We start from the raw sequence: 24,420 nt of genomic DNA, 5'->3' as shown, positions 1-24,420 counted from the left end.
AAACCATGAGACTTCCCCCTCGCCACGAGATGAGGCCCGATTCCCCTGCACTGCGTGCAGAGCAATGCCGTGTTGCACATCACACAGGAAAGGAGCCTTGATTTCCTTGATGGCACTCCAGAGAAACACCAAGAGCACTGTTTCAAGGCTAGAGGGATCCTGAGGTCACTGTAGCAACACGAAAGAGCACCGTGGACCAAGAATCAACTCGAGATGAGAGGTTAGTCCCTGGCTTCGACTCCAGAGGAATACCACCTTACCACAAGCACCTCAAGAGGAGGCTTCTCTTAACTCCAGGTATGTGAGAGGGACCCTGAGTTTGCGGCCTCAAGTGAAATGGACACGGGAATGCCCTGATTCAAAATGAGGCCTGATATCCCTGCAGTGATTTGAATACAGGCTCGTCTTGCATCTCCCAAGACGAAAGGATGTCTGAATCCCCTGTGGAGACCACAGAGAAAGACCTAGTTTCCCACCTCATCGCGACCGGAGGCCTCACATCCTTTGAAAACTTCAGAGGGACGCGGAGATCAGTGTCTCCAAAGGAGAAGATGCCTGACTCCTCGTGAAACTTGATAGAAGTCCCAGGATTCCTGTGGCACGTGGAAAGGGACACTTGGTCTCCCGCCTCAGCTGGAGAGGTGTCCCAATTGCCCTGCCAAGCCTCGAGGAAAATCCAGAGTTGTCCCTCGCAACTAGGCCAGAGTCCTGACGTCGCTGAACAAATACGAGTGTGGAAGGGCCATCCCCGTCGTAACTCGAGAATAGACCCCAGGTTCCCGCTGCAACTCGAGAAAAACCATGAGACTTCCCCCTCGCCAAGAGATGAGACCTGATTCCCCTGCACTGCGTGCAGAGCAATGCCGTGATGCACATCACACAGGAAAGGAGCCTTGATTTCCTTGATGGCACTCCAGAGAAACCCCAAGAACACTGTTTCAAGGCTAGAGGGATCCCGAGGTCACTGTAGCAACACGAAAGAGATCCGTGGACCAAAAATCAACTCGAGATGAGAGGTTAGTCCCTGGCTTGGACTCCAGAGGAATACCACCTTGCCACAAGCACCTCAAGAGGAGGCTTCTCTCAGCTCTAGGTATGTGAGAGGGACCCTGAGTTTGCGGCCTCAAGTGGAATGGACACCGCGATGCCCTGACTGGAAATAAGGCCAGATATCCCTGCAGTGACTTGAATGCAGGCTCGTCTTGCATCTCGCAAGACGAAAGGATGTCTGAATCCCCTGTGGAGACCACAGAGAAAGACCTAGTTCCCCACCTCATCGCGACCGGAGGCCTCAACTCCTTTGAAAACTTCAGAGGCGCGCGAAGATCAGTGCCTCCAAAGGAGACGATGCCTGACTCCTCGTGAAACTTGATAGGAGTCCCAGGATTCCTGTGGCACGTGGAAAGGGAACCTTGGTCTCCCGCCTCAGCTGGAGAGGCGTCCCAATTGCCCTGCCAAGCCTCGAGGAGAATCCCGAGTTGTCCCTCGCAACTAGGCAGGAGTCCTGACTTTGCTGAACAAACACGTGTGTGGAAGGGCCATCCCCGTCGTAACTCGATAATATAACCCAGGTTCCCACCGCAACTCGAGAAAAAACATGAGACTTCCCCCTCGCCGCGAGATGAGGCCCGATTCTCCTGCACTGCGTGCAGAGTAATGCCGTGTTGCACATCACACAGGAAAGGAGCCTTGATTTCCTTGATGGCACTCCAGAGAAAGCCCAAGAACACTGTTTCAAGGCTAGAGGGATCCTGAGGTCACTGTAGCAACACGAAAGAGCTCCGTGGACCAAAAATCATCTCGAGATGAGAGGTTAGTCCCTGGCTTCGACTCCAGAGGAATACCACCATACCACAAGCACCTCAAGAGGAGGCTTCTCTCAGCTCTAGGTATGTGAGAGGGACCCTGAGTTTGCGGCCTCAAGTGGAATGGACACCGCGATGCCCTGACTTGAAATAAGGCCGGATATGCCTGCAGTGACATGAATGCAGGCTTGTCTTGCATCTCCCAAGACGAAAGGATGTCTGAATCCCCTGTGGAGACCACAGAGAAAGCCCTAGTTCCCCACCTCATCGCGACCGGAGGCCTCACATCCTTTGAAAACTCCAGAGGGACGCGGAGATCAGTGCCTCTAAAGGAGACGATGCCTGACTCCTCGTGAAACTTGATAGGAGTCCCAGGATTCCTGTGGCACGTGGAAAGGGACATTTGGTCTCCCGCCTCAGCTGGAGAGGCGTCCCAATTGCCCTGCCAAGCCTCGACGAGAATCCCGAGTTGTCCCTCCCAACTAGGCAGGAGTCCTGACGTCGCTGAACAAACACATGTGTGGAAGGGCCATCCCCGTCGTAATTCGAGAGTATACCCCAGGTTCCCGCCGCAACTCGAGAAAAACCATGAGACTTCCCCCTCGCAGCGAGATGAGGCCCGATTCCCCTGCACTGCGTGCAGAGCAATGCCGTGTTGCACATCACACAGGAAAGGAGGCTTGATTTCCCTGATGGCACTCCAGAGAAAGCCCAAGAACACTGTTTCAAGGCTAGAGGGATCCTGAGGTCACTGTAGCAACACGAAAGAACTTCGTGGACCAAAAATCAACTCGAGATGAGAGGATAGTCCCTGGCTTCGACTCCAGAGGAATACCACCTTGCCACAAGCACCTCAAGAGGAGGCTTCTCTCAGCTCTTGGTATGTGAGAGGGACCCTGAATTTGCGGCCTCAAGTGGAATGGACACCGCGATGCCCTGACTCGAAATAAGGCCTGATATCCCTGCAGTGACTTGAATGCAGGCTCGTCTTGCATCTCCCAAGACGAAAGGATGTCTGAATCCCCTGTGGAGACCACAGAGAAAGACCTAGTTCCCCACCTCATCGCGACCGGAGGCCTCACCTTCTTTGAAAACTCCAGAGGGATGCGGAGATCAGTGCCTCCAAAGGAGACGATGCCTGACTCCTCGTGAAACTTGATAGGAGTCTCAGGATTCCTGTGGCACGTGGAAAGGGACCCTTGGTCTCCCGCCTCAGCTGGAGAGGCGTCCCAATTGCCCTGCCAAGCCTCGAGGAGAATCCCGAGTTGTCCCTCGCAACTAGGCAGGAGTCCTGACTTTGCTGAACAAACACGTGTGTGGAAGGGCCATCCCCGTCGTAACTCGATAATATAACCCAGGTTCCCGCTGAAACTCGAGAAAAACCATGAGACTTCCCCCTCGCCGCGAGATGAGGCCCGATTCCCCTGCACTGCGTGCCGAGCAATGCCGTGCTGCACATCACACAGGAAAGGAGCCTTGATTTCCTTGATGGCACTCCAGAGAAACCCCAAGAACACTGTTTCAAGGCTAGAGGGATCCTGAGGTCACTGTAGCAACACGAAAGAGCTCCGTGGAGGAAAAATCAACTCGAGATGAGAGGTTAGTCCCTGGCTTCGACTCCAGAGGAATACCACCTTACCACAAGCACCTCAAAAGGAGGCTTCTCTCAGCTCTAGGTATGTGAGAGGGACCCTGAGTTTGCGGCCTCAAGTGGAATGGACACCGCGATGCCCTGACTCGAAATAAGGCCGAATATGCCTGCAGTGACTTGAATGCAGGCTCGTCTTGCATCTCCCAAGACGAAAGGATGTCTGAATCCCCTGTGGAGACCACAGAGAAAGACCTAGTTCCCCACCTCATCGCGACCGGAGGCGTCACATCCTTTGAAAACTCCAGAGGGACGCGGAGATCAGTTCCTTCCAAGGAGACGATGCCTGACTCCTCGTGAAACTTGATAGGAGTCCCAGGATTCCTGTGCCTCGTGGAACGGGACCCTTGGTCTCCCGCCTCAGCTGGAGAGGCGTCCCAATTGCCCTGCCAAGCCTCGAGGAGAATCCCGAGTTGTCCCTCGCAACTAGGCAGGAGTCCTGACATCGCTGAACAAACACGTGTGTGGAAGGGCCGTCCCCGTCGTAACTCGAGAATAGACCCCAGGTTCCCGCCGCAACTCGAGAAAAACCATGAGACTTCCCCCTCGCCAAGAGATGAGACCTGATTCCCCTGCACTGCGTGCAGAGCAATGCCGTGATGCACATCACACAGGAAAGGAGCCTTGATTTCCTTGATGGCACTCCAGAGAAAGCCCAAGATCACTGTTTCAAGGCTAGAGGGATCCCGAGGTCACTGTAGCAACACGAAAGAGCTCCGTGGACCAAAAATAAACTTGAGATGAGAGGTTAGTCCCTGGCTTCGACTCCAGAGGAATACCACCTTACCACAAGCACCTCAAGGGGAGGCTTCTCTCAGCTCTAGGTATGTGAGAGGGACCCTGAGTTTGCGGCCTCAAGTGGAATGGACACGGGGATGCCCTGAATCGAAAAAAGGCCGGATTTCCCTGCAGTGACTTGAATGCAGGCTCGTCTTGCATCTCCCAAGACGAAAGGATGTCTGGATCCGCTGTGGAGACCACAGAGAAAGACCTAGTTCCCCACCTCATCGCGACCGGAGGCCTCACATCCTTTGAAAACTCCAGAGGGACGCGGAGATCAGTGCCTCCAAAGGAGACGATGCCTGACTCCTCGTGAAACTTGATAGGAGTCCCAGGATTCCTGTGGCACGTGGAAAGGGACCCTTGGTCTCCCGCCTCAGCTGGAGAGGGGTCCCAATTGCCCTGCCAAGCCTCGAGGAGAATCCCGAGTTGTCCCTCGCAACTAGGCAGGAGTCCTGACGGCGCTGAACAAACACGTGTGTGGAAGGGCCATCCCCGTCGTAACTCGAGAATATACCCCAGGTTCCCGCCGCAACTCGAGAAAAACCATGAGACTTCCCCCTCGCCGCGAGATGAGGCCCGATTCCCCTGCACTGCGTGCAGAGCAATTCCCTGTTGCACAGCACACATGACAGGAGCCTTGATTTCCTTGATGGCACTCCAGAGAAACCCCAAGATCACTGTTTCAAGGCTAGAGGGATCCTGAGGTCACTGTAGCAACATGAAAGAGCTCCGTGGACCAAAAATCGACTCGAGATGAGAGGTTAGTCCCTGGATTCGACTCCAGAGGAATACCACCTTACCACAAGCACCTCAAGAGGAGGCTTCTCTTAGCTCTAGGTTTGTGAGAGGGACCCTGAGTTTGCGGCCTCAAGTGGAATGGACATGGGGATGCCCTGACTCAAAAAAAGGCCGGATTTCCCTGCAGTGACTTGAATGCAGGCTCGTCTTGCATCTCCCAAGACGAAAGGATGTCTGAATTCCCTGTGGAGACCACAGAGAAAGACCTAGTTCCCCACCTCATCGCGACCGGAGGCCTCACATCCTTTGAAAACTCCAGAGGCACTTGGAGATCAGTGCCTCTAAAGGAGACGATGCCTGACTCCTCGTGAAACTTGATAGGAGTCCCAGGATTCCTGTGGCACGTGGAAAGGGACCCTTGGTCTCCCGCCTCAGCTGGAGAGGCATTCCAATTCCCCTGCCAAGCCTCGAGGGGAATCCCGAGTTGTCCCTCGCAACTAGGCAGGAGTCCTGACCTCGCTGAACAAACACATGTGTGGAAAGGACATCCCCGTCCTAACTCGAGAATATACCCCAGGTTCCCGCCGCAACTCGAGAAAAACCATGAGACTTCCCCCTCGCCACGAGATGAGGCCCGATTCCCCTGCACTGCGTGCAGAGCAATGCCGTGTTGCACATTACACATGAAAGGAGCCTTGATTTCCTTGATGGCACTCCAGAGAAACACCAAGAGCACTGTTTCAAGGCTAGAGGGATCCTGAGGTCACTGTAGCAACACGAAAGATCACCGTGGACCAAGAATCAACTCGAGATGAGAGGTTAGTCCCTGGCTTCGACTCCAGAGGAATACCACCTTACCACAAGCACCTCAAGAGGAGGCTTCTCTTAACTCCAGGTATGTGAGAGGGACCCTGAGTTTGCGGCCTCAAGTGGAATGGACACGGGAATGCCCTGATTCAAAATGAGGCCTGATATCCCTGCAGTGATTTGAATACAGGCTAGTCTTGCATCTCGCAAGACGAAAGGATGTCTGAATCCCCTGTGGAGACCACAGAGAAAGACCTAGTTCCCCACCTCATCGCGACCGGAGGCCTCACATCCTTTGAAAACTCGAGAGGTACGCGGAGATCAGTGTCTCCAAAGGAGACGATGCCTGACTCCTCGTGAAACTTGATAGGAATCCCAGGATTCCTGTGGCACGTGGAAAGGGACCCTTGGTCTCCCGCCTCAGCTGGAGAGGCGTCCCAATTGCCCTGCCAAGGCTCGAGGAGAATCCCGAGTTGTCCCTCGCAACTAGGCAGGAGTCCTGCCGTCGGTGAACAAACACGTGTTTGGAAGGGCCATCCCCGTCGTAACTCGAGAATATACCCCAGGTTCCCGCCGCAACTCGAGAAAAACCATGAGACTTCCCCCTCGCCGCGAGATGAGGCCCGATTCCCCTGCACTGCGTGCAGAGCAATGCCGTGTTGCACATCACACAGGAAAGGAGCCTTGATTTTCTTGATGGCACTCCAGAGAAAGCCCAAGAACACTGTTTCAAGGCTAGAGGGATCCCGAGGTCACTGTAGTAACACGAAAGAGCTCCGTGGACCAAAAATAAACTCGAGATGAGAGGTTAGTCCCTGGCTTCGACTCCAGAGGAATACCACCTTACCACAAGCACCTCAAGAGGAGGCTTCTCTCAGCTCTACGTATGTGAGAGGGACACTGAGTTTGCGGCCTCACGTGGAATGGACACCGCGATGCCCTGACTCGAAATAAAGCCGGATATGCCTGCAGTGACTTGAATGCAGGCTCGTCTTGCATCTCCCAAGATGAAAGGATGTCTGAATCCCCTGTGGAGACCACAGAGAAAGACCTAGTTTCCCACCTCATCGCGACCGGAGGCCTCACATCCTTTGAAAACTTCAGAGGGACGCGGAGATCAGTGTCTCCAAAGGAGACGATGCCTGACTCCTCGTGAAACTTGATAGAAGTCCCAGGATTCCTGTGACACGTGGAAAGGGACCCTTAGTCTCCCTCCTTAGCTGGAGAGGTGTCCCAATTGCCCTGCCAAGCCTCGAGGAGAATCCAGAGTTGTCCCTCGCAACTAGGCCAGAGTCCTGACGTCGCTGAACAAATACGAGTGTGGAAGGGCCATCCCTGTCGTAACTCGAGAATATACCCCAGGTTCCCGCCGCAACTCGAGAAAAACCATGAGACTTCCCCCTCGCCAAGAGATGAGACCTGATTCCCCTGCACTGCGTGCAGAGCAATGCCGTGATGCACATCACACAGGAAAGGAGCCTTGATTTCCTTGATGGCACTCCAGAGAAACCCCAAGAACACTGTTTCAAGGCTAGAGGGATATCGAGGTCACTGTAGCAACACGAAAGAGATCCGTGGACCAAAAATCAACTCGAGATGAGAGGTTAGTCCCTGGCTTGGACTCCAGAGGAATACCACCTTGCCACAAGCACCTCAAGAGGAGGCTTCTCTCAGCTCTAGGTATGTGAGAGGGACCCTGAGTTTGCGGCCTCAAGTGGAATGGACACCGCGATGCCCTGACTCGAAATAAGGCCAGATATCCCTGCAGTGACTTGAATGCAGGCTCGTCTTGCATCTCCCAAGACGAAAGGATGTCTGAATCCCCTGTGGAGACCACAGAGAAAGACCTAGTTCCCCACCTCATCGCGACCGGAGGCCTCAACTCCTTTGAAAACTTCAGAGGCGCGCGAAGATCAGTGCCTCCAAAGGAGACGATGCCTGACTCCTCGTGAAACTTGATAGGAGTCCCAGGATTCCTGTGGCACGTGGAAAGGGAACCTTGGTCTCCCGCCTCAGCTGGAGAGGCGTCCCAATTGCCCTGCCAAGCCTCGAGGAGAATCCCGAGTTGTCCCTCGCAACTAGGCAGGAGTCCTGACTTTGCTGAACAAACACGTGTGTGGAAGGGCCATCCCCGTCGTAACTCGATAATATAACCCAGGTTCCCACCGCAACTCGAGAAAAACCATGAGACTTCCCCCTCGCCGCGAGATGAGGCCCGATTCTCCTGCACTGCGTGCAGAGTAATGCCGTGTTGCACATCACACAGGAAAGGAGCCTTGATTTCCTTGATGGCACTCCAGAGAAAGCCCAAGAACACTGTTTTAAGGCTAGAGGGATCCTGAGGTCACTGTAGCAACACGAAAGAGCTCCGTGGACCAAAAATCATCTCGAGATGAGAGGTTAGTCCCTGGCTTCGACTCCAGAGGAATACCACCTTACCACAAGCACCTCAAGAGGAGGCTTCTCTCAGCTCTAGGTTTGTGAGAGGGACCCTGAGTTTGCGGCCTCAAGTGGAATGGACACCGCGATGCCCTGATTTGAAATAAGGCCGGATATGCCTGCAGTGACATGAATGCAGGCTTGTCTTGCATCTCCCAAGACGAAAGGATGTCTGAATCCCCTGTGGAGACTACAGAGAAAGCCCTAGTTCCCCACCTCATCGCGAGCGGAGCCCTCACATCCTTTGAAAACTCCAGAGGGACGCGGAGATCAGTGCCTCTAAAGGAGACGATGCCCGACTCCTCGTGAAACTTGATAGGAGTCCCAGGATTCCTGTGGCACGTGGAAAGGGACACTTGGTCTCCCGCCTCAGCTGGAGAGGCGTCCCAATTGCCCTGCCAAGCCTCGACGAGAATCCCGAGTTGTCCCTCCCAACTAGGCAGGAGTCCTGACGTCGCTGAACAAACACGTGTGTGGAAGGGCCATCCCCGTCGTAACTCGAGAATATACCCCAGGTTCCCGCCGCAACTCGAGAAAAACCATGAGACTTCCCCCTCGCCGCGAGATGAAGCCCGATTCCCTTGCACTGCGTGCAGAGCAATGCCGTGTTGCACATCACACAGGAAAGGAGCCTTGATTTCCCTGATGGCACTCCAGAGAAAGCCCAAGAACACTGTTTCAAGGCTAGAGGGATCCTGAGGTCACTGTAGCAACACGAAAGAACTTCGTGGACCAAAAATCAACTCGAGATGAGAGGTTAGTCCCTGGCTTCGACTCCAGAGGAATACCACCTTACCACAAGCACCTCAAGAGGAGGCTTCTCTCAGCTCTTGGTATGTGAGAGGGACCCTGAGTTTGCGGCCTCAAGTGGAATGGACACCCCGATGCCCTGACTCGAAATAAGGCCTGATATCCCTGCAGTGACTTGAAGGCAGGCTCGTCTTGCATCTCCCAAGACGAAAGGATGTCTGAATCCCCTGTGGAGACCACAGAGAAAGCCCTAGTTCCCCACCTCATCGCGACCGGAGGCCTCACATCCTTTGAAAACTCCAGAGGGACGCTGAGGTCAGTGCCTCTAAAGGAGACGATGCCTGACTCCTCGTGAAACTTGATAGGAGTCCCAGGTTTCCTGTGGCACGTGGAAAGGGACCCTTGGTCTCCCGCCTCAGCTGGAGAGGCGTCCCAATTGCCCGGCCAAGCCTCGAGGAGAATCCCGAGTTGTCCCTCCCAACTAGGCAGGAGTCCTGTCGTCGCTGAACAAACACGTGTGTGGAAGGGCCATCCCCGTCGTAACTCGAGAATATACCCCAGGTTCCCGCCGTAACTCGAGAAAAACCATGAGATTTCCCCCTCGCCGCGAGATGAGGCCCGATTCCCCTGCACTGCGTGCAGAGCAATGCCGTATTGCACATCACACAGGAAAGGAGCCTTGATTTCCCTGATGGCACTCCAGAGAAACCCCAAGAACACTGTTTCAAGGCTAGAGGGATCCTGAGGTCACTGTAGCAACACGAAAGAGCTCCGTGGACCAAGAATCAACTCGAGATGAGAGGTTAGTCCCTGGCTTCAACTCCAGAGGAATACCACCTTACCACAAGCACCTCAAGAGGAGGCTTCTCTCAGCGCTAGTTATGTGAGAGGAACCCTGAGTTTGCGGCCGCAAGTGGAATGGAAACGGGAATGCCCTGATTCGAAATAAGGCCGGATATCCCTGCAGTGACTTGAATGCAGGCTCGTCTTGCATCTCCCAAGACGAAAGGATGTCTGAATCCCCTGTGGAGACCACAGAGAAAGACCTAACTCCCACCTCATCGCGACTGAAGGCCTCACATCCTTTGGAAACTCCAGAGGTCTTTGTGCCAGTACCATACTGTCTTGATGACTGTGGCTTTGTAGTAGAGTCTGAAGTCAGGCAGGTTGATTCCTCCAGTTCCATTCTTCTTTCTCAAGATTACTTTGGCTATTCGAGGTTTTTTGTATTTCCATACAAATTGTGAAATTATTTGTTCTAGTTCTGTGAAAAATACCATTTTGGGAAAACTGGTCAACCACTTGTAAAAGAATGAAACTAGAACACTTTCTAACACCATACACAAAAATAAACTCAAAATGGATTAAAGATCTAAATGTAAGACCAGAAACTATAAAACTCCTAGAGGAGAACATAGGCAAAACACTCTCCGACATAAATCACAGCAAGATCCTCTATGACCCACCTCCCAGAATATTGGAAATAAAAGCAAAAATAAACAAATGGGACCTAATGAAACTTAAAAGCTTTTGCACTACAAAGGAAACTATAAGTAAGGTGAAAAGACAGCCCTCAGATTGGGAGAAAATAATAGCAAATGAAGAAACAGACAAAGGATTAATCTCAAAAATATACAAGCAACTCCTGAAGCTCAATTCCAGAAAAATAAATGACCCAATCAACAAATGGGCCAAAGAACTAAACAGGCATTTCTCCAAAGAAGACATACAGATGGCTAACAAACACATGAAAAGATGCTCAACATCACTCATAATTAGAGAAATGCAAATCAAAACCACAATGAGGTACCATTATACACCAGTCAGGATGGCTGCTATCCAAAAGTCTACAAGCAATAAATGCTGGAGAGGGTGTGGAGAAAAGGGAACCCTCTTACACTGTTGGTGGAAATGCAAACTAGTACAGCCGCTATGGAAAACAGTGTGGAGATTTCTTAAAAAACTGGAAATAGAACTGCCATATGACCCAGCAATCCCACTTCTGGGCATACACACTGAGGAAACCAGATCTGAAAGAGACACGTGCACCCCAATGTTCATCGCAGCACTGTTTATAATAGCCAGGACATGGAAGCAACCTAGATGCCCATCAGCAGATGAATGGATGAGGAAGCTGTGGTACATATATACCATGGAATATTACTCAGCCATTAAAAAGAATTCATTTGAACCAGTCCTAATGAGATGGATGAAGCTGGAGCCCATTATACAGAGTGAAGTAAGCCAGAAAGATAAAGAACATTACAGCATACTAACACATATATATGGAATTTAGAAAGGTGATAATGATAACCCTATATGCAAAACAGAAAAAGAGACACAGAAATACAGAACAGACTTTTGAACTCTGTGGGAGAAGGTGAGGGTGGGATATTTCAAAAGAACAGCATGTATACTATCTATGGTGAAACAGATCACCAGCACAGGTGGGATGCATGAGACAAGTGCTCCGGCCTGGTGTACGGGGAAGACCCAGAGGAATCGGGTGGAGAGGGAGGTGGGAGTGGGGATCGGGATTGGGAATACATGTAAATCCATGGCTGATTCAAAGAATAAAAAAAAAAAAAAAACTCCAGAGGTACGCGGAGATCAGTGCCTCCAAAGGAGACGATGCCTGACTCCTCGTGAAACTTGATAGGAGTCCCAGGATTCCTGTGGCACGTGGAAAGGGACCCTTGGTCTCCCGCCTCAGCTGGAGAGGCGTCCCAATTGCCCTGCCAAGCCTCGAGGAGAATCCCGAGTTGTCCCTCGCAACTAGGCAGGAGTCCTGACGTCGCTGAACAAACACGTGTGTGGAAGGGCCATCCCCGTCGTAACTCGAGAATATACCCCAGGTTCCCGCCGCAACTCGAGAAAAACCATGAGACTTCCCCCTCGCCGCGAGATGAGGCCCGATTCCCCTGCACTGCGTGCAGAGCAATTCCATGTTGCACAGCACACATGACAGGAGCCTTGATTTCCTTGATGGCACTCCAGAGAAACCCCAAGATCACTGTTTCAAGGCTAGAGGGATCCTGAGGTCACTGTAGCAACATGAAAGAGCTCCGTGGACCAAAAATCGACTCGAGATGAGAGGTTAGTCCCTGGCTTCGACTCCAGAGGAATACCACCTTACCACAAGCACCTCAAGAGGAGGCTTCTCTCAGCTCTAGGTATGTGAGAGGGACCCTGATTTTGCGGCCTCAAGTGGAATGGACACCGCGATGCCCTGACTCGAAATAAAGCCGGATATGCCTGCAGTGACTTGAATGCAGGCTCGTCTGGCATCTCCCAAGACGAAAGGATGTCTGAATCCCCTGTGGAGACCACAGAGAAAGACCTAGTTTCCCACCTCATCGCGACTGGAGGCCTCACATCCTTTGAAAACTTCAGAGGGACGCGGAGATCAGTGTCTCCAAAGGAGACGATGCCTGACTCCTCGTGAAACTTGATAGAAGTCCCAGGATTCCTGTGGCACGTGGAAAGGGACACTTGGTCTCCCGCCTCAGCTGGAGAGGTGTCCCAATTGCCCTGCCAAGCCTCGAGGAGAATCCAGAGTTGTCCCTCGCAACTAGGCCAGAGTCCTGACGTCGCTGAACAAATACGAGTGTGGAAGGGCCATCCCTGTCGTAACTCGAGAATATACCCCAGGTTCCCGCCGCAACTCGAGAAAAACCATGAGACTTCCCCCTCGCCAAGAGATGAGACCTGATTCCCCTGCACTGCGTGCAGAGCAATGCCGTGATGCACATCACACAGGAAAGGAGCCTTGATTTCCTTGATGGCACTCCAGAGAAACCCCAAGAACACTGTTTCAAGGCTAGAGGGATCCCGAGGTCACTGTAGCAACACGAAAGAGATCCGTGGACCAAAAATAAACTCGAGATGAGAGGTTAGTCCCTGGCTTCGACTCCAGAGGAATACCACCTTGCCACAAGCACCTCAAGAGGAGGCTTCTCTCAGCTCTAGGTATGTGAGAGGGACCCTGAGTTTGCGGCCTCAAGTGGAATGGACACCGCGATGCCCTGACTCGAAATAAGGCCAGATATCCCTGCAGTGACTTGAATGCAGGCTCGTCTTGCATCTCGCAAAACGAAAGGATGTCTGAATCCCCTGTGGAGACCACAGAGAAAGACCTAGTTCCCCACCTCATCGCGACCGGAGGCCTCAACTCCTTTGAAAACTTCAGAGGCGCGCGAAGATCAGTGCCTCCAAAGGAGACGATGCCTGACTCCTCGTGAAACTTGATAGGAGTCCCAAGATTCCTGTGGCACGTGGAAAGGGAACCTTGGTCTCCCGCCTCAGCTGGAGAGGCGTCCCAATTGCCCTGCCAAGCCTCGAGGAGAATCCCGAGTTGTCCCTCGTAACTAGGCAGGAGTCCTGACTTTGCTGAACAAACACGTGTGTGGAAGGGCCATCCCCGTCGTAACTCGATAATATAACCCAGGTTCCCACCGCAACTCGAGAAAAAACATGAGACTTCCCCCTCGCCGCGAGATGAGGCCCGATTCTCCTGCACTGCGTGCAGAGTAATGCCGTGTTGCACATCACACAGGAAAGGAGCCTTGATTTCCTTGATGGCACTCCAGAGAAAGCCCAAGAACACTGTTTCATGGCTAGAGGGATCCTGAGGTCACTGTAGCAACACGAAAGAGCTCCGTGGACCAAAAATCATCTCGAGATGAGAGGTTAGTCCCTGGCTTCGACTCCAGAGGAATACCACCTTACCACAAGCACCTCAAGAGGAGGCTTCTCTCAGCTCTAGGTTTGTGAGAGGGACCCTGAGTTTGCGGCCTCAAGTGGAATGGACACCGCGATGCCCTGACTTGAAATAAGGCCAGATATCCCTGCAGTGACATGAATGCAGGCTTGTCTTGCATCTCCCAAGACGAAAGGATGTCTGAATCCCCTGTGGAGACTACAGAGAAAGCCCTAGTTCCCCACCTCATCGCGAGCGGAGGCCTCACATCCTTTGAAAACTCCAGAGGAACGCGGAGATCAGTGCCTCTAAAGGAGACGATGCCTGACTCCTCGTGAAACTTGATAGGAGTCCCAGGATTCCTGTGGCACGTGGAAAGGGACACTTGGTCTCCCGCCTCAGCTGGAGAGGCGTCCCAATTGCCCTGCCAAGCCTCGACGAGAATCCCGAGTTGTCCCTCCCAACTAGGCAGGAGTCCTGACTTTGCTGAACAAACACGTGTGTGGAAGGGCCATCCCCGTCGTAACTCGAGAATATACCCCAGGTTCCCGCCGCAACTCGAGAAAAACCATGAGACTTCCCCCTCGCCGCGAGATGAGGCCCGATTCCCTTGCACTGCGTGCAGAGCAATGCCGTGTTGCACATCACACAGGAAAGGAGCCTTGATTTCCCTGATGGCACTCCAGAGAAAGCCCAAGAACACTGTTTCAAGGCTAGAGGGATCCTGAGGTCACTGTAGCAACACGAAAGAACTTCGTGGACCAAAAATCAACTCGAGATGAGAGGTTAGTCCCTGGCTTCGACTCCAGAGGAATACCACCTTACCACAAGCACCTCAAGAGGAGGCTTCTCTCAGCTCTTGGTATGTGAGAGGGACCCTGAGTTTGCGGCCTCAAGTGGAATGGACACCGCGATGCCCTGACTCGAAATAAGGCCTGATATCCCTGCAGTGACTTGAATGCAGGCTCGTCTTGCATCTCGCAATCCGAAAGGATGTCTGAATCCCCTGTGGAGACCACAGAGAAAGACCTAGTTCCCCACCTCATCGCGACCGGAGGCCTCACCTTCTTTGAAAACTCCAGAGGGATGCGGACATCAGTGCCTCCAAAGGAGACGATGCCTGACTCCTCGTGAAACTTGATAGGAGTCTCAGGATTCCTGTGGCACGTGGAAAGGGACCCTTGGTCTCCCGCCTCAGCTGGAGAGGCGTCCCAATTGCCCTGCCAAGCCTCGAGGAGAATCCCGAGTTGTCCCTCGCAACTAGGCAGGAGTCCTGACTTTGCTGAACAAACACGTGTGTGGAAGGGCCATCCCCGTCGTAACTCGATAATATAACCCAGGTTCCCGCTGAAACTCGAGAAAAACCATGAGACTTCCCCCTCGCCGCGAGATGAGGCCCGATTCCCCTGCACTGCGTGCCGAGCAATGCCGTGCTGCACATCACACAGGAAAGGAGCCTTGATTTCCTTGATGGCACTCCAGAGAAACCCCAAGAACACTGTTTCAAGGCTAGAGGGATCCTGAGGTCACTGTAGCAACACGAAAGAGCTCCGTGGAGGAAAAATCAACTCGAGATGAGAGGTTAGTCCCTGGCTTCGACTCCAGAGGAATACCACCTTACCACAAGCACCTCAAGAGGAGGCTTCTCTCAGCTCTAGGTATGTGAGAGGGACCCTGAGTTTGCGGCCTCAAGTGGAATGGACACCGCGATGCCCTGACTCGAAGTAAGGCCGGATATGCCTGCAGTGACTTGAATACAGGCTCGTCTTGCATCTCCCAAGACGAAAGGATGTCTGAATCCCCTGTGGAGACCACAGAGAAAGACCTAGTTCCCCACCTCATCGCGACCGGAGGCGTCACATCCTTTGAAAACTCCAGAGGGACGCGGAGATCAGTTCCTTCAAAGGAGACGATGCCTGACTCCTCGTGAAACTTGATAGGAGTCCCAGGATTCCTGTGCCTCGTGGAACGGGACCCTTGGTCTCCCGCCTCAGCTGGAGAGGCGTCCCAATTGCCCTGCCAAGCCTCGAGGAGAATCCCGAGTTGTCCCTCGCAACTAGGCAGGAGTCCTGTCATCGCTGAACAAACACGTGTGTGGAAGGGCCGTCCCCGTCGTAACTCGAGAATAGACCCCAGGTTCCCGCCGCAACTGGAGAAAAACCATGAGACTTCCCCCTCGCCAAGAGATGAGACCTGATTCCCCTGCACTGCGTGCAGAGCAATGCCGTGATGCACATCACACAGGAAAGGAGCCTTGATTTCCTTGATGGCACTCCAGAGAAAGCCCAAGAACACTGTTTCCAGGCTAGAGGGATCCCGAGGTCACTGTAGCAACACGAAAGAGATCCGTGGACCAAAAATAAACTTGAGATGAGAGGTTAGTCCCTGGCTTCGACTCCAGAGGAATACCACCTTACCACAAGCACCTCAAGAGGAGGCTTCTCTCAGCTCTAGGTATGTGAGAGGGACCCTGATTTTGCGGCCTCAAGTGGAATGGACACCGCGATGCCCTGACTCGAAATAAGGCCAGATATCCCTGCAGTGACTTGAATGCAGGCTCGTCTTGCATCTCGCAAGACGAAAGGATGTCTGAATCCCCTGTGGAGACCACAGAGAAAGACCTAGTTCCCCACCTCATCGCGACCGGAGGCCTCACCTCCTTTGAAAAATCCAGAGGCGCGCGAAGATCAGTGCCTCCAAAGGAGACGATGCCTGACTCCTCGTGAAACTTGATAGGAGTCCCAGGATTCCTGTGGCACGTGGAAAGGGAACCTTGGTCTCCCGTCTCAGCTGGAGAGGCGTCCCAATTGCCCTGCCAAGCCTCGAGGAGAATCCCGAGTTGTCCCTCGCAACTAGGCAGGAGTCCTGACTTTGCTGAACAAACACGTGTGTGGAAGGGCCATCCCCGTCGTAACTCGATAATATAACCCAGGTTCCCACCGCAACTCGAGAAAAACCATGAGACTTCCCCCTCGCCGCGAGATGAGGCCCGATTCTCCTGCACTGTGTGCAGAGTAATGCCGTGTTGCACATCACACAGGAAAGGAGCCTTGATTTCCTTGATGGCACTCCAGAGAAAGCCCAAGAACACTGTTTCAAGGCTAGAGGGATCCTGAGGTCACTGTAGCAACACGAAAGAGCTCCGTGGACCAAAAATCATCTCGAGATGAGAGGTTAGTCCCTGGCTTCGACTCCAGAGGAATACCACCTTACCACAAGCACCTCAAGAGGAGGCTTCTCTCAGCTCTAGGTATGTGAGAGGGACCCTGAGTTTGCGGCCTCAATTGGAATGGACACCGCGATGCCCTGACTTGAAATAAGGCCGGATATGCCTGCAGTGACATGAATGCAGGCTTGTCTTGCATCTCCCAAGACGAAAGGATGTCTGAATCCCCTGTGGAGACCACAGAGAAAGCCCTAGTTCCCCACCTCATCGCGAGCGGAGGCCTCACATCCTTTGAAAACTCCAGAGGGACGCTGAGATCAGTGCCTCTAAAGGAGACGATGCCTGACTCCTCGTGAAACTTGATAGGAGTCCCAGGATTCCTGTGGCACGTGGAAAGGAACCCTTGGTCTCCCGCCTCAGCTGGAGAGGCGTCCCAATTGCCCGGCCAAGCCTCGACGAGAATCCCGAGTTGTCCCTCCCAACTAGGCAGGAGTCCTGTCGTCGCTGAACAAACACGTGTGTGGAAGGGCCATCCCCGTCGTAACTCGAGAATATACCCCAGGTTCCCGCCGCAACTCGAGAAAAACCATGAGACTTCCCCCTCGCCGCAAGATGAGGCCCGATTCCCCTGCACTGCGTGCAGAGCAATGCCGTGTTGCACATCACACAGGAAAGGAGCCTTGATTTCCCTGATGGCACTCCAGAGAAAGCCCAAGAACACTGTTTCAAGGCTAGAGGGATCCTGAGGTCACTGTAGCAACACGAAAGAACTTCGTGGACCAAAAATCAATTCGAGATGAGAGGTTAGTCCCTGGCTTTGACTCCAGAGGAATACTACCTTACCAGAAGCACTTCAAGAGGAGGCTTCTCTCAGCTCTTGGTATGTGAGAGGGACCCTGAGTTTGCGGCCTCAAGTGGAATGGACATCGCGATGCCCTGACTCGAAATAAGGCCGGATATCCCTGCAGTGACATGAATGCAGGCTCGTCTTGTATCTCCCAAGACGAAAGGATGTCTGAATCCCCTGTGGAGACCACAGAGAAAGACCTAGTTCCCCACCTCATCGCGACCGGAGGCGTCACATCCTTTGAAAACTCCAGAGGGACGCGAAGATCAGTTCCTTCAAAGGAGACGATGCCTGACTCCTCGTGAAACTTGATAGGAGTCCCAGGATTCCTGTGCCTCGTGGAACGGGACCCTTGGTCTCCCGCCTCAGCTGGAGAGGCGTCCCAATTGCCCTGCCAAGCCTCGAGGAGAATCCCGAGTTGTCCCTCGCAACTAGGCAGGAGTCCTGTCTTCGCTGAACAAACACGTGTGTGGAAGGGCCGTCCCCGTCGTAACTCGAGAATAGAACCCAGGTTCCCGCCGCAACTCGAGAAAAACCATGAGACTTCCCCCTGGCCAAGAGATGAGACCTGATTCCCCTGCACTGCGTGCAGAGCAATGCCGTGATGCACATCACACAGGAAAGGAGCCTTGATTTCCTTGATGGCACTCCAGAGAAAGACCAAGAACACTGTTTCAAGGCTAGAGGGATCCCGAGGTCACTGTAGCAACAAGAAAGAGCTCCGTCTACCAAAAATAAACTTGAGATGAGAGGTTAGTCCCTGGCTTCGACTCCAGAGGAATACCACCTTACCACAAGCACCTCAAGCGGAGGCTTCTCTCAGCTCTAGGTATGTGAGAGGGACCCTGAGTTTGCGGCCTCAAGTGGAATGGACACCGTGATGCCCTGACTCGAAATAAGGCCAGATATCCCTGCAGTGACTTGAATGCAGGCTCGTCTTGCATCTCGCAAGACGAAAGGATGTCTGAATCCCCTGTGGAGACCACAGAGAAAGACCTAGTTCCCCACCTCATCGCGATCGGAGTCCTCACCTCCTTTGAAAAATCCAGAGGCGCGCGAAGATCAGTGCCTCCAAAGGAGACGATGCCTGACTCCTCGTGAAACTTGATAGGAGTCCCAGGATTCCTGTGGCACGTGGAAAGGGAACCTTGGTCTCCCGCCTCAGCTGGAGAGGCGTCCCAATTGCCCTGCCAAGCCTCGAGGAGAATCCCGAGTTGTCCCTCGCAACTAGGCAGGAGTCCTGACTTTGCTGAACAAACACGTGTGTGGAAGGGCCATCCCCGTCGTAACTCGATAATATAACCCAGGTTCCCACCGCATCTCGAGAAAAACCATGAGACTTCCCCCTCGCCGCGAGATGAGGCCCGATTCTCCTGCACTGTGTGCAGAGTAATGCCGTGTTGCACATCACACAGGAAAGGAGCCTTGATTTCCTTGATGGCACTCCAGAGAAAGCCCAAGAACACTGTTTCAAGGCTAGAGGGATCCTGAGGTCACTGTAGCAACACGAAAGAGCTCCGTGGACCAAAAATCATCTCGAGATGAGAGGTTAGTCCCTGGCTTCGACTCCAGAGGAATACCACCTTACCACAAGCACCTCAAGAGGAGGCTTCTCTCAGCTCTAGGTATGTGAGAGGGACCCTGAGTTTGCGGCCTCAAGTGGAATGGACACCGCGATGCCCTGACTTGAAATAAGGCCGGATATGCCTGCAGTGACATGAATGCAGGCTTGTCTTGCATCTCCCAAGACGAAAGGATGTCTGAATCCCCTGTGGAGACCACAGAGAAAGCCCTAGTTCCCCACCTCATCGCGAGCGGAGGCCTCACATCCTTTGAAAACTCCAGAGGGACGCTGAGATCAGTGCCTCTAAAGGAGACGATGCCTGACTCCTCGTGAAACTTGATAGGAGTCCCAGGATTCCTGTGGCACGTGGAAAGGAACCCTTGGTCTCCCGCCTCAGCTGGAGAGGCGTCCCAATTGCCCGGCCAAGCCTCGACGAGAATCCCGAGTTGTCCCTCCCAACTAGGCAGGAGTCCTGTCGTCGCTGAACAAACACGTGTGTGGAAGGGCCATCCCCGTCGTAACTCGAGAATATACCCCAGGTTCCCGCCGCAACTCGAGAAAAACCATGAGACTTCCCCCTCGCCGCGAGATGAGGCCCGATTCCCCTGCACTGCGTGCAGAGCAATGCCGTGTTGCACATCACACAGGAAAGGAGCCTTGATTTCCCTGATGGCACTCCAGAGAAAGCCCAAGAACACTGTTTCAAGGCTAGAGGGATCCTGAGGTCACTGTAGCAACACGAAAGAACTTCGTGGACCAAAAATCAATTCGAGATGAGAGGTTAGTCCCTGGCTTTGACTCCAGAGGAATACTACCTTACCAGAAGCACTTCAAGAGGAGGCTTCTCTCAGCTCTTGGTATGTGAGAGGGACCCTGAGTTTGCGGCCTCAAGTGGAATGGACATCGCGATGCCCTGACTCGAAATAAGGCCGGATATCCCTGCAGTGACATGAATGCAGGCTCGTCTTGTATCTCCCAAGACGAAAGGATGTCTGAATCCCCTGTGGAGACCACAGAGAAAGACCTAGTTCCCCACCTCATCGCGACCGGAGGCCTCACCTTCTTTGAAAACTCCAGAGGGATGGGGAGATCAGTGCCTCCAAAGGAGTCGATGCCTGACTCCTCGTGAAACTTGATAGGAGTCCCAGGATTCCTGTGGCACGTGGAAAGGGACTCTTGGTGTCCCGCCTCAGATGGAGAGGCGTCCCAATTGCCCTGCCAAGCCTCGAGGAGAATCCCGAATTGTCCCTCGCAACTAGGCAGGAGTCCTGACTTTGCTGAACAAACACGTGTGTGGAAGGGCCATCCCCGTCGTAACTCGAAAATATAGCCCAGGTTCCCGCCGCAACTCGAGAAAAACCATGAGACTTCCCCCTCGCCAAGAGATGAGGCCCGATTCCCCTGCACTGCGTGCAGAGCAATGCCGTGTTGCACATCACACAGGAAAGGAGCCTTGATTTCCTTGATGGCCCTCCAGAGAAACCCCAAGAACACTGTTTCAAGGCCAGAGGGATCCTTAGGTCACTGTAGCAACACGAAACAGCTCTGTGGACCAAAAATCAACTCGAGATGAAAGGTTAGTCCCTGTCTTCGACTCCAGAGGAATACCACCTTACCACAAGCACCTCAAGAGGAGGCTTCTCTCAGCTCTAGGTATGTGAGAGGGACCCTGAGTTTGCGGCCTCAAGTGGAATGGACACCGCGATGCCCTGACTCGAAATAAGGCCGGATATGACGGCAGTGACTTGAATGCAGGCTCGTCTTGCATCTCCCAAGACGAAAGGATGTCTGAATCCCCTGTGGAGACCACAGAGAAAGACCTAGTTACCACCTCATCACGACCGGAAGCCTCACATCCTTTGAAAACTCCAGAGGGACGCGGAGATCAGTGCCTCCAAAGGAGACGATGCCTGACTCCTTGTGAAGCTTGATAGGAGTCCCAGGATTCCTGTGGCACGTGGAAAGGGACCGTAGGTCTCCCGCCTCAGCTGGAGAGTTGTCCCAATTGCTCTGCCAAGCCTCGAGGAGAATCCCGAGTTGTCCCTTCCAATTAGGCAGGAGTCCTGACGGCACTGAACACACACGTGTGTGGAAGGGCCATCCCCGTCGTAACTCGAGAATATAGCCCAGGTTCCCGCGGCAACTCGAGAAAAACCATGAGACTTCCCCCTCGCCGCAAGATGAGGCCCGATTCCCCTGCACTGCGTGCAGAGCAATGCCGTGTTGCACATCACACAGGAAAGGAGCCTTGATTTCCTTGATGGCACTCCAGAGAAAACCCAAGAACCCTGTTTCAAGGCTAGAGGGATCCTGAGGTCACTGTAGCAACACGAAAGATCTCCGTGGACCAAAAGTCAACTCGAGATGAGAGGTTAGGCCCTGGCTTTGACTCCAGAGGAATACCACCTTACCGCAAGCACCTCAAGAGGAGGCTTCTCTCAGCTCTAGGTATGTGAGAGGGACCCTGAGTTTGCGGCCTCAAGTGGAATGGACACCGCGATGCCCTGACTCGAAATAAGGCCTGATATCCCTGCAGTGACTTGAATGCAGGCTCGTCTTGCATCTCCCAAGACGAAAGGATGTCTGAATCCCCTGTGGAGACCACAGAGAAAGACCTAGTTATCTCGACCGGAGGCCTCACATCCTTTGTAAACTCCACAGGGACGCAGAGATCAGTGCCTCCAAAGGAGACGATGCCTGACTCCTCGTGAAACTTGATAGGAGTCCCAGGATTCCTGTGGCACGTGGAAAGGGACCCTTGGTCTCCCGCCTCAGCTGGAGAGGCGTCCCAATTGCCCTGCCAAGCCTCGAGGAGAATCCCGAATTGTCCCTCTCAACTAGGCAGGAGTCCTGACGTCGCTGAACAAACACATGTGTGGAAGGGCCATCCCCGTCGTAACTCGAGAATATACCACAGGTTACCGCCGCAACTCGAGAAAAACCATGAGAATTCCCCCTCGCCGCGAGATGAGGCCCGATTCCCCTGCACTGCGTGCAGAGCAATGCCGTGTTGCACATCACACAGGAAAGGAGCCTTGATTTCCTTGATGGCACTCCAGAGAAAGCCCAAAAATACTGTTTTAAGGCTAGAGGGATCCTGAGGTCACTGGAGGAACACGAAAGAGCTCCGTGGACCACAAATCAACTCGAGATGAGAGGTTAGACCCTGTCTTCGACTCCAGAGGAATACCACCTTACCACAAGTCACCTCAAGAGGAGGCTTCTCTCAGCTGTAGGTATGTGAGTGGGACCCTGAGTTTGCGGCCTCAAGTGGAATGGACACCGCGATGCCCTGACTCGAAATAAGGCCGGATATCCCTGCAGTGACTTGAATGCAGGCTCGTCTTGCATCTCGCAAGACGAAAGGATGTCTGAATCCCCTGTCGAGACCACAGAGAAAGACCTAGTTATCTCGACCGGAGGCCTCACATCCTTTGTAAACTCCACAGGGACGCGGAGATCAGTGCCTCCAAAGGAGACGATGCCTGACTCCTCGTGAAACTTGATAGGAGTCCCAGGATTCCTGTGGCACGTGGAAAGGGACCCTTGGTCTCCTGCCTCAGCTGGAGAGGCGTCCCAATTGCCCTGCCAAGCCTCGAGGAGAATCCCGAGTTGTCCCTCGCAACTAGGCAGGAGTCCTGACGTCGCTGAACAAACACGTGTGTGGAAGGGCCATCCCCGTCGTAACTCGAGAATATACCCCAGGTTCCCGCCGCAACTCGAGAAAAACCATGAGACTTCCCCCTCGCCGCGAGATTAGGCCCAATTCCGCTGCACTTCTTGCAGAGCAATGCCGTATTGCTCATCACACAGGAAAGGAGCCTTGATTTCCTTGATGGCACTCCACAGAAACTCCAAGAACACTGTTTCAAGGCTAGAGGGATCCTGATGTCACTGTAGCAACACGAAAGAGCTCCGTGGACCAAAAATCAACTCGAGATGAGAGGTTAGGCCCTGGCTTCGACTCCAGAGGAATACCACCTTACCACAAGCACCTCACGAGGAGGCTTCTCTAAGCTCTAGGTATGTGAGAGGGACCCTGAGTTTGCGGCCTCAAGTGGAATGGACACCGCGATGCCCTGACTCGAAATAAGGCCGGATATCCCTGCAGTGTCTTGAATGCAGGCTCGTCTTGCATCTCCCAAGACGAAAGGATGTCTGAATCCCCTGTGGAGACCACAGAGAAAGACCTAGTTCCCCACCTCATCGCGACCGGAGCCCTGACATCCTTTGAAAACTCCAGAGGGATGCGGAGATCAGTGCCTCCGAAGGAGAAGATGCCTGCCTCCTCGTGAAACTTCATAGGAGTCCCAGGATTCCATTGTCACGTGGAAAGGGAAACTTGGTCTCCCGCCTCAGCTGGAGTGCGTCCCAATTTCCCTGCCTAGCCTCGAGGAGAATCCCGAGTTGTCCCTCGCAACTAGGCAGGAGTCCTGACGTCGCTGAACAAACACGTGTGTGGAAGGGCCCTCCCCGTCGTAACTCGAGAATATACCCCAGCTTCCCGCCGTAACTCGAGAAAAACCATGAGACTTCCCCCTCTCCACGAGATGAGGCCCGATTCCCCTGCACTGCGTGCAAAGCAATTCCGTGTTGCACATCACACAGGAAAGGAGCCTTGATTTCTTTGATGGCACTCCAGAGAAAGCCCAAGAACACTGTTTCAAGGCTAGAGGGATCCTGAGTTCACTGTAGCAACACGAAAGAGCTCCGTGGACCAAAAATCAACTCGAGATGAGAGGTTAGTCCCTGGCTTCGACTCCAGAGGAATACCACCTTACCACAGGCACCTCAAGAGGAGGCTTCTCTCAGCTCTAGGTATGTGAGAGGGACCCTGAGTTTGCGGCCTCAAGTGGAATGGACACCGCGATGCCCTGACTCGAAATAACGCCGGATATCCCTGAAGTGACTTGAATGCAGGCTCGTCTTGCATCTCCCAAGACGAAAGGATGTCTGAATCCCCTGTGGAGACCACAGAGAAAGACCTAGTTCCCCACCTCATCGCGACCGGAGGCCTCACATCCTTTGAAAACTCCAGAGGGACGCGGAGATCAGTTCCTTCAAAGGAGACGATGCCTGACTCCTCTTGAAACTTGATAGGAGTCCCAGGATTCCTGTGGCACGTGGAAAGGGACCCTTCGTCTCCCGCCTCAGCTGGAGAGGCATCCCAATTG

Source organism: Cervus elaphus, chromosome 29 (genome assembly GCF_910594005.1).
Source record: "Cervus elaphus chromosome 29, mCerEla1.1, whole genome shotgun sequence".
NCBI classification, from domain to species: domain Eukaryota; kingdom Metazoa; phylum Chordata; class Mammalia; order Artiodactyla; family Cervidae; genus Cervus; species Cervus elaphus.
Note: the sequence above shows the minus strand (reverse complement) of the source record.